Source organism: Trachypithecus francoisi, unplaced genomic scaffold (assembly GCF_009764315.1).
Source record: "Trachypithecus francoisi isolate TF-2019V2 unplaced genomic scaffold, Tfra_2.0 Lachesis_group4, whole genome shotgun sequence".
Taxonomy (NCBI): Eukaryota; Metazoa; Chordata; class Mammalia; order Primates; family Cercopithecidae; genus Trachypithecus; species Trachypithecus francoisi.
In genome coordinates, this window is record NW_022681469.1 from 25,166,800 (window position 1) to 25,178,934 (window position 12,135).

General features: G+C 37.1%; 1 protein-coding gene across 4 annotated transcripts in view; it reads right to left on the reverse strand.

The window, feature by feature from the left end:
- EXOC4 (exocyst complex component 4) overlaps nucleotides 1–12,135 on the reverse strand; it is an 823,024-nt gene that overhangs the window by 304,164 nt on the left and 506,725 nt on the right. The window lies entirely within an intron of this gene.

Below are 12,135 nucleotides of genomic sequence, written 5' to 3' on the forward strand. Positions count from 1 at the left end.
CTGAACATCTCTTCCAAATTCAGCAACAAATTTTAGGGAATTCATCAAGGTGTGGCTAATAGATAACACTTTACTATGAACCAGATACAAATTTCATATTATAACTGAGAATCCTCAAAAAACAATGCAGCATTTTTGTTTTGCCAATTAAGGTTTATTATCTAACCTTGGTGACAGTTTCAACGTGAAAAGAAGTTTTGACTATTTTTAGGTTCCTAGAGAACCCAGTTGCTGTTGTAGACACAGTAGATTTATCTGCAGTATTTTACATACCCTAGGGCCTCTCTCTCCTAGACAGCAGCCTGACTGACCATTCCCAGTTGACACTGGGGAAGAGTTGTGGGGGAGACAATAAAAACTTTAAGATGGACAGTAACGTTCTTTCTAAATTGCACTTTTTCTTAATTTAAAAAAATCTATATTCCTCATATTAATAAAAAATATTTATTTCAAATCATCAAACAACTCGTCCCTTCTCTTTCCTTCTACCTCATTTCCAGCTTCTTAGTTCGGTCTTTCCCATTTAGGAGGATAAATGTGATTTGTTGTTTCCTACCAGGGTTTCTTAGTCTTCTGTCTTAGTCCTTGATAGTCTTGCAGAGGTTTTTGTTTACATAAGGATTCATTTCCACTGCTGGCAATCAAGGCGCAAACTGTTCAAATCATCAGAAAGCCTTCTCAGATGAGTTCATGGATAAGCACAGCTTTCTATGCCCTAGGTACTTACACATTCCATTTATGCCACGCATATTGACTTAAAACTACTTTCTTTAACTGAATCTAGAATTGCTGAATCTAAGAGTTCAAAGAGGTTGTCTACCAGACTATGAACTCCTTCACAGGAAGGACTATGTGTTAATTTGTCTTTGTGTCTAGTCCTAGCAAAGTGTCTACCATGTAGTGGGCACTCATTAATGTGAGTGAATTCAAAATAACGGTTCAGTACTTCAGAACTATCTGATTTTGCAGGGTCTGACTTAGAACACAAAAGGATCTTGTATTTCATGGACAGCAGTTACCCCTTTCTCGTTTCACGTAAGTTTCTTATGGTTTCATGTAAGATTGCAGTTGAAAAGATTTTTCACTACTAAGAAAGCTTGAAAAGCACTGACTTTAGTAGCTTCTGTCTCATTGGTTGGTATATTTTGTCTCTTGAAATAGAGTGTGAGCATATGACAAAAGGAACTCAGTGGTGTGTACATGGTACATATAAAATATCACATATATAAGGGGTGGGGTGTGTGTGTGTGTGTGTGTATTAAAGGCCACTGTTTATAATTGGAGCCTACTAGGAATTAGATGCTTTACATATGTTACATCATTTCACCTTCTCTCTAGCCCTAGATGGCTGTCATCATTGAGCACCCCATTTTACAAATAAGGACTCTGAGGCTCAGAAAATTAGTAACTTACCTGAAGAGGCATGTTTTAAACTCATTTCTGTCTGGAGCCAAAGATCAAGCTCTTGTGATAGAAAAGAAAGTTTTTGATGTAAATTAGGGAGAGTGACTAGGTAGAAGAAATTGCAAATTTTTTTAGATTGGCATTTCAGAGAGAGGAAGTAGTTTTAAATTGAAGGAAAAAACCCAGATAAGAGTCAAACGCTCTGAAAAGATGCAAGTATGCATGCAAAAAGAGGGAGCAGCTATGGAAATCAGAGTTCCCCGCTTATCGCTAGGATAAGTGGGGGAAATTTAAAAAAATATCTAGTGTCTGACAAAGGGTAGGAGGAAGAAGACATCTGTAGAGGTAGAAGAATTTTGAAACAGAGGGGATGAAATGAATGAAATGGAAAACACTCAACTCCACTGGGAATCCCATTTTAACTCGAATAGATTTGCAACCCTGAAAAGGCTTACACATATGCTAAGTACCTGGGTGAGTGATCATAACCAAGTGACCTGGGCAATGTGACTTTAAACAAATGCTTCAGAGAATATATTAGACCCACTTCTAATTAGGTCTTTGAGAATCACTGTCAAGTATAATTCCCTCCCTCTCTCTTTTATAGTAGGTGATCAGGAAGTTTGGAAGAACAGGCAAGGTTTTCCTTAAAGGATGAAAATGTTTCCTTCAGCAGATGAACCACGTGCAGCATCAGCTGGTGGTTTGGCCATGTTAACCATTTTACTCTAAAACTTGAAGATCCCTAATTACAATCTGATATTAAAACAACTCTGTTAAATTTTAGCGAGTCCAAATTCCATTGAGGTAGATAAAGATTTTTCAACTACTATTCTAATGAAATGTCACTACTATTATTTTAGGAAGCATATTAAATTGAAGTTTAATTTAAGTAGAAAGTGAGTTGCTTTCCTTTAAAGAATTACACTGTTACCAGTGTTAGGCAAATAATAATTAACACAAGTACACACAGTTATAATTAGCAGGGAATTTAATTAAACAAATATGCCAACATAACCAGATGCATGACAAAGTAATTGTAATATGTCTTGCCAGCGTATTCTTTCCCACTTCATAGTTCTTACATAGTAATTATAAAGCTATCTCTTTTTTCATAAGCACAGAAACTCTAAATACAAGCCTCCTAAAAGCCATATTCAAGTAAAAGAAAACAAATAACAGAAATCTTATTGAAGGAGGGGCGCTGGAGAACGCAATCAATTACTTCACTAAGGACTCCCGGTAAAAGTTCAGTTGATTTTGATTCTTTAGCTCCATCTGAACTTTACCAGGTATCATCCTCACTTTCGTTTTATGGAGCTGTATCTCTAAGCTAGGAGAGACAAAGTCATATTTTTAAAAGACTGATTTTACATAATCTCCTAGCAGTAAGTACTCTTGTCCTTTGAAAGGAAAGCAAGTCATCTAGAAGTCATATACTACTTTGAGTACCAAAAGAGAGAGTAGGGAAATAAATTACCGAAGAGAGAGGAATATGATTCACAGGTAAAGTTTAAAATATGTGTTCTTATTTAACACTGAGGAAAGAAATATGATGGGTCAGTCTGCTAGTTTCCTTATAGGAAAGATTATAATACAAAGGAAGGTGATTAATGCAGAAAAAAGAAAGACTTAATTAGGTCACTTCTAAAATAAGCCCAAGTATAAACTTTAACATCACAATGCTATGCTACACAAAGATCTTAAAAGACCATACTCCCTTTTTATTTTTATCCTAAACACACAAAAACTATGATGCTTTTAGTGATCGAGAAATAAGCGATCTGCCCATGTTAACGGCACATCTGGAGACACACATACAGCTTTCAATTCCCAAGCCTACCATCCTTATAGGTATTCTATTTGCCCTGGGTTTTTTAAATGAGAACAAGCCATTTGAAAATATGATCTACTCTGCATTCAAAAAGAATCAGCTATTCAGCTTTTTAAATTTTGTGTCACACATGTTATTCTAAACCAGTGATAAATTCAATCCAAAGGCAGGCAGGGATCACTTTCATTTAAATGTTAAATCCTGAAATCAAGGAGAAAAAAACAGCAATCCTCACTAGATGCAATATCCAGTTCAATGAAAGTGTAAACCCTCCCTAAGCAATGAAAGTATGCTTACTTTATAGAAAAGAAAACTTATTTTCATAAACAATATAACATAAAGATAGCAGCGACAGCCTACCTCTATGGAGGACTAGAGGTCCCATCTACCTCTGTGTAGGGCTTCAGTGGTTGCAGAAATTATCTCACAGTTTAACTTAGCTGGTGGTCACAACTGTAGTTACCTAGTGATTCATATCTGTATTTAATGATGTGGTAATTGAGACTGCAGAGGTTAAATATCTTGTTTGGGATCACCTACCTAATAAGTGGCATAACTGGGGCTCAAAACCAGTCTTTGTATTTTGAATTTACTCTTTCCTACCACATTCCAGATGTCAAAGAGAACACAGATCTGTACATATGTATAATAGACATCATCATTCTTCAGATGAGCAAATGCTTGGTCAATATTAAGCACCTCCCAGCTGGGTTAGCTGATGGCGAAACAACTTATCTAGAAAAGTTACCCAATATACTTAAAACTACAAACTTTCTCAGTATTTCAAATATTACCTAAAAAGAAAATTAAATGGCAACTGTGCATATATGAGATATAAAGTTCGTTTCCTAATCCTCACAGGAAATTAATTCACTCTTCCGGGATTAGAAAGTTTTTGAACTGAACGCCTCAAACCAAACAATTTCCAGTGGCACCTTTGCCTCAGTAAAACATCATACTCCTGGACTAAGTCCTGGCAGCCCACAGCATGCTGCAGCTCTTCTAGGAGGGGGAATGGATTCATCTCTAAATAGAGATGCCATCATAAAATATTCATGAAGCCTTCTTGTCCTGGAAGAGAAAGGAGGACTTCATATTTTGATGATTTGGATTAACTCTTAGAGAATACATTTTTTAATAGGAGTATCAGAAAAATTATTAGATTGTCCACTTTTAGGGCAGTTCTTGAAAAAGCTTGCCAATCCTAGAGACAACACAATCTTCACTTCCGTACATTTGAAAACGACGGGAATGTGGGCTGCAGGATGAGCAGAAGGGAAAGTGGGAAGGAAAAATGAAATGAATTAACATTGAAGCTGAATCAGCTGTGTGCCTGGCACCTTGCTAATTCCTCACCTCATCTTCACAACTAACCTGTAAGGGAGTGAGTACTGTCACCATTCACAGAGAGACAAAGGCAAAATCACAAGGTTAAAGAATTCTACTAAGGTCAAAGAGAAAACTTCCCATGCTTCTTTGTGGTTTATTTTTTATGGCTACAAAAATCTAAACAAGACTAAGAAACTTTCATATGCTTTTTTGGTAGGTCTCCTAGTTGGTAAATCCTGGGACTTTTAGAGCCACTATAAGCAGAAAAGTCCAGTAAAACCTGCCATATTACTTTCAGAGAATTCTATTTTCTCTATAGTCCTTTCCCCAAGTTTCCCTAGTAAATTAAAAAACAAACAAACAAAAAAACAACAGCAACAAAACTACAATTTCTTGAAAGTGTTTGCTGTTGCAATCTTTTTTTTTTTTCCTCTAGGTATTCAAATAACTCTTCTTTTTTGAAAAGGATTAAAAATGCAAGCAATCCTATACGACAGTAACAACAGCTGCTGACATTGACTAAGTGCTGTTCTAAAACTTGTGCATTAACTCATTTACTTCTCCCTCATGAAGTTATTTTACAGACGAGCAAACTGGGGGAGCAAGAGGTTACATAATCTAGCCAACAGCACATCAGGGTAAGTTTATGGAGCCAAGATTCCAATTCATTTTTTATGATTTCAAAACTGTACTCTTTACCACTTATTCCATTCCATAAACCAACCAACACAACTGAACATTTTTTCCTAAGTCACGGACTGTGCTAGGTGAAAGGGATACAGACAGGAATTTTAATTTGTTACAGCTTGGTGACTTCAAGACAGCATTTATACTTGGTACTCAGCCCTGTTTTAACGAAATTCAACGACCATTGATAAGAGTTTCTGACCCCTGGAAGCAGAGGCTGTGGCAGGGGGAGTAGCAGTGGATACGTGTTGACACCAGCAACTTATTTTCTCACTGGGGATATATATCTCCATATGGTGATTCTCTACATTAGTAATTCTTAAAGTGTGGTGCCCAGACTTACAGCATCAACATTATTTGGGAACTTGTTAGAAATGCATTATGTGCATGTTGCCATGTGAACATGCTAACCTTTGGCCAGGGAGCATATTGACTTTATAAATTGGTATAAACAATTGTAAGCATGTAATTATTAATATATAAATGATGTAAAACAATAGATGTTAATTGCATAATAAAATTAAAACAGCAAAGAAAAAATATTTCTTTCTCAAAAGTCAAAACATTGTCAATGTTTTGGTATATTTTCTTGTTCTTTTCAATGTTTACAGCTTTTTACACAATTATATTGTATATACTATTCTGAAATTATTCACTTACTATATTCTACATGTTTTCCAATGTCATTAAAAACACTTGGTAAATATTTTAATTACATATTATGCAATTTTAATTATATAACACTACATAATATGGATACATGATTAATTTACCTTCCCTATTGCTAGATATTTAGTTTGTTTCCATTTTCTGCTATTATAAACACATTCTGAAGAACATATTTGTGCAAAAATATTTATATGCGTATCAATCTAGCACCTTGGTATAAATATCTAGCAGTGAAAAACACTGAGTTTAAATATTTGCATACTTACTGGTTGTATTAATCAATGCTCAAACCAGGAAAGTATAAGACTAATTGTTGGTTTATTATTTAATGAAGTAAAAAGAAAATGGTTTCTTATTTTTTCAATTTTTGACTCTTAGTAATGTTGAACTTCTTATATATTCACCAGCCATTTATGACATTTTTGCACATAACGGATGTCATTTGATTTTTACTTTTTAGGTTAAGCCATATGAACTTGCCCTTTTGTAGATATAATATAGTTGAAACCAGCAATTTCATATTCTTCAAATCTAATAGCTTAGCCTTTAGGATTCTGAAGCTGTATCACTTACAGTGATAGAATTCTCAAATGGGGATATAAGACATATATACATGAAAAGAAAACAATACATATCACTAGTCTCAGGACCATCATGGATTCCACTCAGAGCTCTGCCTTCTCCTATAACCAAGTAGCCAATGACATTTAAACATTTATATTAAAGGGCACAGAGAGAACAGATTAAGCATGACAGAGCTGAGCTTGAGGCAGAGATGAGCATCCACACGACTCTCCATGTGCCACCTTCTCATTTCTTCTTGGCAAGTCACTTCAGTGAAGTCTCATGTCAGGAGGGAGAAGCACCACTTCACTCACAAAAGCCAGCCTAAGTTGTTCATTTGGTCAGTACAGGTAAAAATCACTGGGCCCAGGTGAAAGTATTTGCTTAAAATTAGTATTCTTCGTAAACTGCACAGGGACATGGTTAGAAATGAAAACAATCACAAAGATAATTCACTTATAAGTTATTACCTCAATCAACAACTTGACTGTACATTGAAAAGCTAATCAAACACTAGCCAGGCAATATGGTGGGATGGGAAGAGCAGTGAACGCTTCTTTATCTTTCAGTCAGCATGGAGTCTAGCCCTGGGTCTGTTGCCAAAGCCAGCTGTGGGACCTTCGCTGAGTCAACAGTCAACACATCAGTTCACCCTTTCGTAAAAAGAGTCAGATATGAAGAGTTCTAAAGTCTCTCTCCAGTTCTAAATTCTGTGATGACACTGACAATTGAAGAATACTATAGAGTGACTCTTTTCCATATAACTCTGGCAATAATTTTTACCAAGAGACTCAGCAAACCTTTCAAAGCAGGCTCTTAAGCACCCTTAAACTCTCACATATGCTAGAAAATACAAGGCTTTTTATGAGTTTCATGAGTCTGTTTCAGATACTTTAGAAGAAATAGTGTTATCCAAGCTAATTAAATCATTTCATCTGTGTGACTCTATGCAATTGTTGGGATTTTTCCAAAAATGCTCCTTAGGGTATCTTCTGCTTACAATGTTTTGTTCAAAATTTCAAAGGTAAACATCAACAGAGAATACTAATCTCCCTCTAAGACTTCTTAATTAGGGAAGGTTGAAGCCCCAGTAGATTTATTGTTAATACTACATTCTTAGTTTATCGGTTTGTTTGCCCTCTCACTTATCATCAATAGGCTGAACATGCGATAATTTTGGTGGAGGGTTGTGAATTTGCCATCTTGTTTTTTTGCCATCAAGCTGTAAAACTGGGTGTTATGAGTCAAATAATGATAAACAGAAATACAAAAGGTGATATGTATCTGTTTACTTGCTTAGAATGTTGTTGTATCAAACATTGCTTGAAATAAGACCATTTTCTAGGCCTTGGAAATACTTTTGCTACACAGAACTTTCTGTTGTCCAGATAAGAGGCCCCTTTTAAATCAACCTGATAGGACATTAAGCATGCTGGGCTACATTTAAACCTTTTTTTTTTTTTTTTTTTTTTTTTAAGTAAAGAAGGTTTTATAATATAGTGAAAACAACAGGGAGATGAAAACCAGGAGACTTGGGTCCCGTCTTTGTTACAAATGCCTTTCCTAAAAGCCCCAGAATGGTGTGAGGTCAAAACACACGGGCAGAAAGGAAGTGGTCATCAGAGCAAAAGAAAGTGCAGGTGCCAGGCACTCACGTGTGCAGTCATATCAGGTAGAGATGACGAGTAGAGATCTGCCCTAGAAGACACTGGATTCTGAGATTCAAAGGGGACAAGTTGATTTGATAGCCAGTGATTTTACAGCCCACTTTCCCAGCCCCACCCCTACTCTAAGAACTGACATTCTATTAGAGGAAAATATTAAGATGGTGTCTATCCTTCCATATCACATCCCATGAACCAAAACAATATTTTAGAAGTTTCTGGGTTTATTGAAAGCATTACACATTATATTCCACTATAGTCACTATACATACACACTACACTCAAAATGTTACTTTCTTCATTAAAAGAACAAAAAATGGACAGGGTCTTCTGAATGGCTCTGTTATACAAATTGGCTTTGACTCTACAGCTTGCTGTATCCCTATCAGGAAGGCAGTGTTTACAATGGCTGTCCCCAGAGAGTAGCCTGATTACACAGAACTGAGCAGCACAACGGTACCCCTAAAAACAGAATTTAATTTCTGGTGATTTTGCCAGTAAAGGATTTTCACTCGTCACGCCATTTCATCATTGGTCAAACTCGTGCTGACGTGGAGAGTCAAAGCTGAATTCTCGTCTGCACACTGTTTCTTCTCAGTCCTTTCCTGTAGCCCTTTCGTGTTCTTGTAGCCGAAAGTGGAAAGCAGGTGAGTCGGCTACTGCCTTCCCATCTTACTTTTCTTCTACTGTACTCCTTCCTATACTCTGACCACCCCCACACCCCTAACATCCAAGGACTGATAACCTTTCCCCTTCTTCCTTTCCCTCAACCTCCATCAGAACTCCAACTAAGCAGGGACCTTCTCTCAGTTTGCTGTCATAGAGGATAGAGGAAAGGAGTCAATACGTGATTTCAGGTGGCAAATATCTAATGACAACTTTATATGCAGTGGGGGTAGAGTCATACTACCAGGGTTTGAATCCTGGCTCTGCCATTTACTAGTCATGTAGCCATGAAAAAGTTATGTAAATCTGTTAAGCCAAAATCTCTTCATCTGCAAAATGAGGAAGCTCATAGGACAGTCATATTTAAGTGAGATAATACTTGTACATGGAAAGCCACTGTAGATCTGTGCCTGAGACACAGTGCAGTTATGCACCATTTTAAAACATCATAATGTAACCATCATCATCTCATCATCATTTACTAGCCTCTCCCAGATCCATTTCAGTTTTAAATGATGACTGCTCAGAGAAATAATATCTTAGTTTAATATTCCACAAGAAAAAGGATTCTGGACAGGTACAGTGGCTCATCCCTGTAATCCCAAAATGTTGGGAGATGAAGGCAGGAGGACTGCTTGAAGCCAGTAGTTCAAGACCAGCCTGGGCAACAAAGTGAGATCCCATCTCTAACAAAAAAAAAAAAATCATTTGTTTTTGTTGTGGTGGTTGTTGTTTTTAATTAGCTGGGGTAGGAGGTGTGCCCGTAGGGGCTTTCTGGCATGGGGAGCAATCCCTAAATCCAAAAAAATTCATCACAGTTAAAACTGTCTACTCTGTCAACATGATAGCGGTCCCTCTCCTTATTCCTCCTTACCCTCTAGGAAACGCCTCAACATTTCAGCATTTTTTCCTTAAGCACTTGAAACTGCCAAAGCACTTGAATTCTTGATTTCCCCTTATGAATAACACAATCTTTGTCCTCTGTAATCTACAGACTAAAAAGGCATGCTGTATCTCTGGGGCGCAGGGAGAAGAGCTGTATCTTAGTAAAGTTATTAAACTTCAAAGATTAATAAAGAATCATCTGGTTGGCAAGAAAAATTAATGAAACTATTATATACACATACACACTTTCAGGGTATAACTATATAGCATGTGTCTATTTTACTTATCAAAAGTATATATGCATTCTTGAAGTATGAGTGAAACAAAGAGCACATGCTCATCCCCAGTGCCCTCACTGCATCTGTATATGTGACTCTGTGTACCTGTTGATTTGTATATCTGCTTCTCTCAGACAGAGAGCTCCTCAGGGATTGAGACCTAGCCTTTAATCATCTTTCTGTCCCTAGGGCCTGGGATATCATAAACATTCAATAAGTAACCATTCAATTCAAGTAATAAACTATGGGCCAGGCATGGTGGCTCATGCCTGTAATCCCAGCACTTTGGGAAGCAGAGGCGGGAGGATCACTTGCGGTCAGGAATTCGACACCACTCTGGCCAACATGGTGAAACTCCGTTTCTATTAAAAATACAAAAATTAGCTAGGCATGGTGGCGCGTGCCTCTAATCCTAGCTACTCGGGAAGCTGAGGCAGGAGAATCGCTTGAACCCGGGAGGCAGATGTTGCAGTGAGCTGAGACATGCCACTGCACTCCAGCCTGGGCAACAGAGCGAGACTCCATCTCAAAAACAAAAATAAAAATAAATAAACTATGCATTGATTTCATTATTTCATATTAGCTTCATGACTTTCTGCCTGGATCGCAGTTACTAATAATCCCACTGAAGATGTTTTCTAAATAGTCTAGCAATTCAAAATTCCCCCAACTGAACAAAAAATAAAAGCAACCATTAATGTGATCCTTCTTCAACCCCTCTGTATAAGAAAGCAAGTTCTGCAGCTCAACGTCCTGAGTTCAAAGCTCCGTTTTCCCATTTACTTGTTGTGTCAACTTAAGCAAATTGTGTAAAAATTTTAAGATTGTCTCCTTATCTCTTTAAAAATGAGGGATACTAATAGTACAGGTAACTGCCTCATGGGGTGTTAAAGGGATTCAATGAGTTTATAAACACAGAAGCACTCACACAGTATTTTTCACACGAATGGCACTCAGGGCTGAGGAGAAACCAGTGGGGTCACTGAACAAACACGTATTTACTTGAAACCAGATATACGAATACCTTGTCTTTATCCAGCTCTGCGGTATTCCAAGAATGTTAATATAAAAGGGTTTTGCACAGACAATGGAAGATATCCCACTGTGGGATTATTGTCCTTTTTTCACTGTAATTTAATCCAATTTGGGATTCCATGGCATAGGCCTCTCTCAGAAGAATCCACCAAGTAGTTTTGACTTCAAAATCCCTCAGGAAAAGGGCTGTCTGACATTTTTCTCTCTCATCTCAACCTGGACACTTCCAAAGCTGAAGCATACTCATGACCTTATTCATGACACTCCTTTAAACATCAAAATCACAAAGCAAACACAATCTGCATTTTTTAAATAATAAGATGCTTCATATTTTTTCCTAAAACTACTTCCTCCCACCTCCCTTAACTCAGCAGAACAATCCTGAGCCATTTAAAGCCATAAAATGCAATTTGTGTTCAATGGCTCACATTCAACATTAGATCATTTCCCCACTATAATCGCATTTTGAAGTAGGATCCAGTATCTTCCCATGTAAGAAGAGGGCCCTGGAAAAATGGGTGGCATCTTCGGCATTAAGACAGCGTGTAAGCATCTGAACAGCCACTTACACACAGAAAATGAAACTCGAACAACCAATTTCACAGATAGATTTTCTAATAATATACAGTGAAGCTAGGAAACATATTCAAGTCTTTAATACATATTTTTAAAAAGCAGCTAGACCATCGTGACCTTGCCCATTTTCCCCTTCTCATTCTAGAAGCCTGAGTTTAGCATTTCCAGAGTCACCATCTTTGACAACAGCAATTCTCCTAAGCTAAATAATCAGATCAGATCCAGATATATTGAACTCATTTTAGTCACTATTTTATGTAACCTTGCAATGCGTTTTATACATGCTTTTCAGAATATCTTCCAATTTTCTACTTTCCTGGTTGCATAATATTAGAGTAAAATAAGCCACATAATTTCTCCCACCTCTTAGATAGGGAATACTTTCTGAATTCTATGTCATTTCCATAAATTTTTCTTTCCTATGCTTAGGGCAAAAGATTCTTGATCCCCAGATGGTTTTGCATGAAACATTATATATGTTTGTGCACAGTGGCAATTTTAAACGGAGGAGGATTCAAAACTTTCACCGTATTCTCAGTGGGGT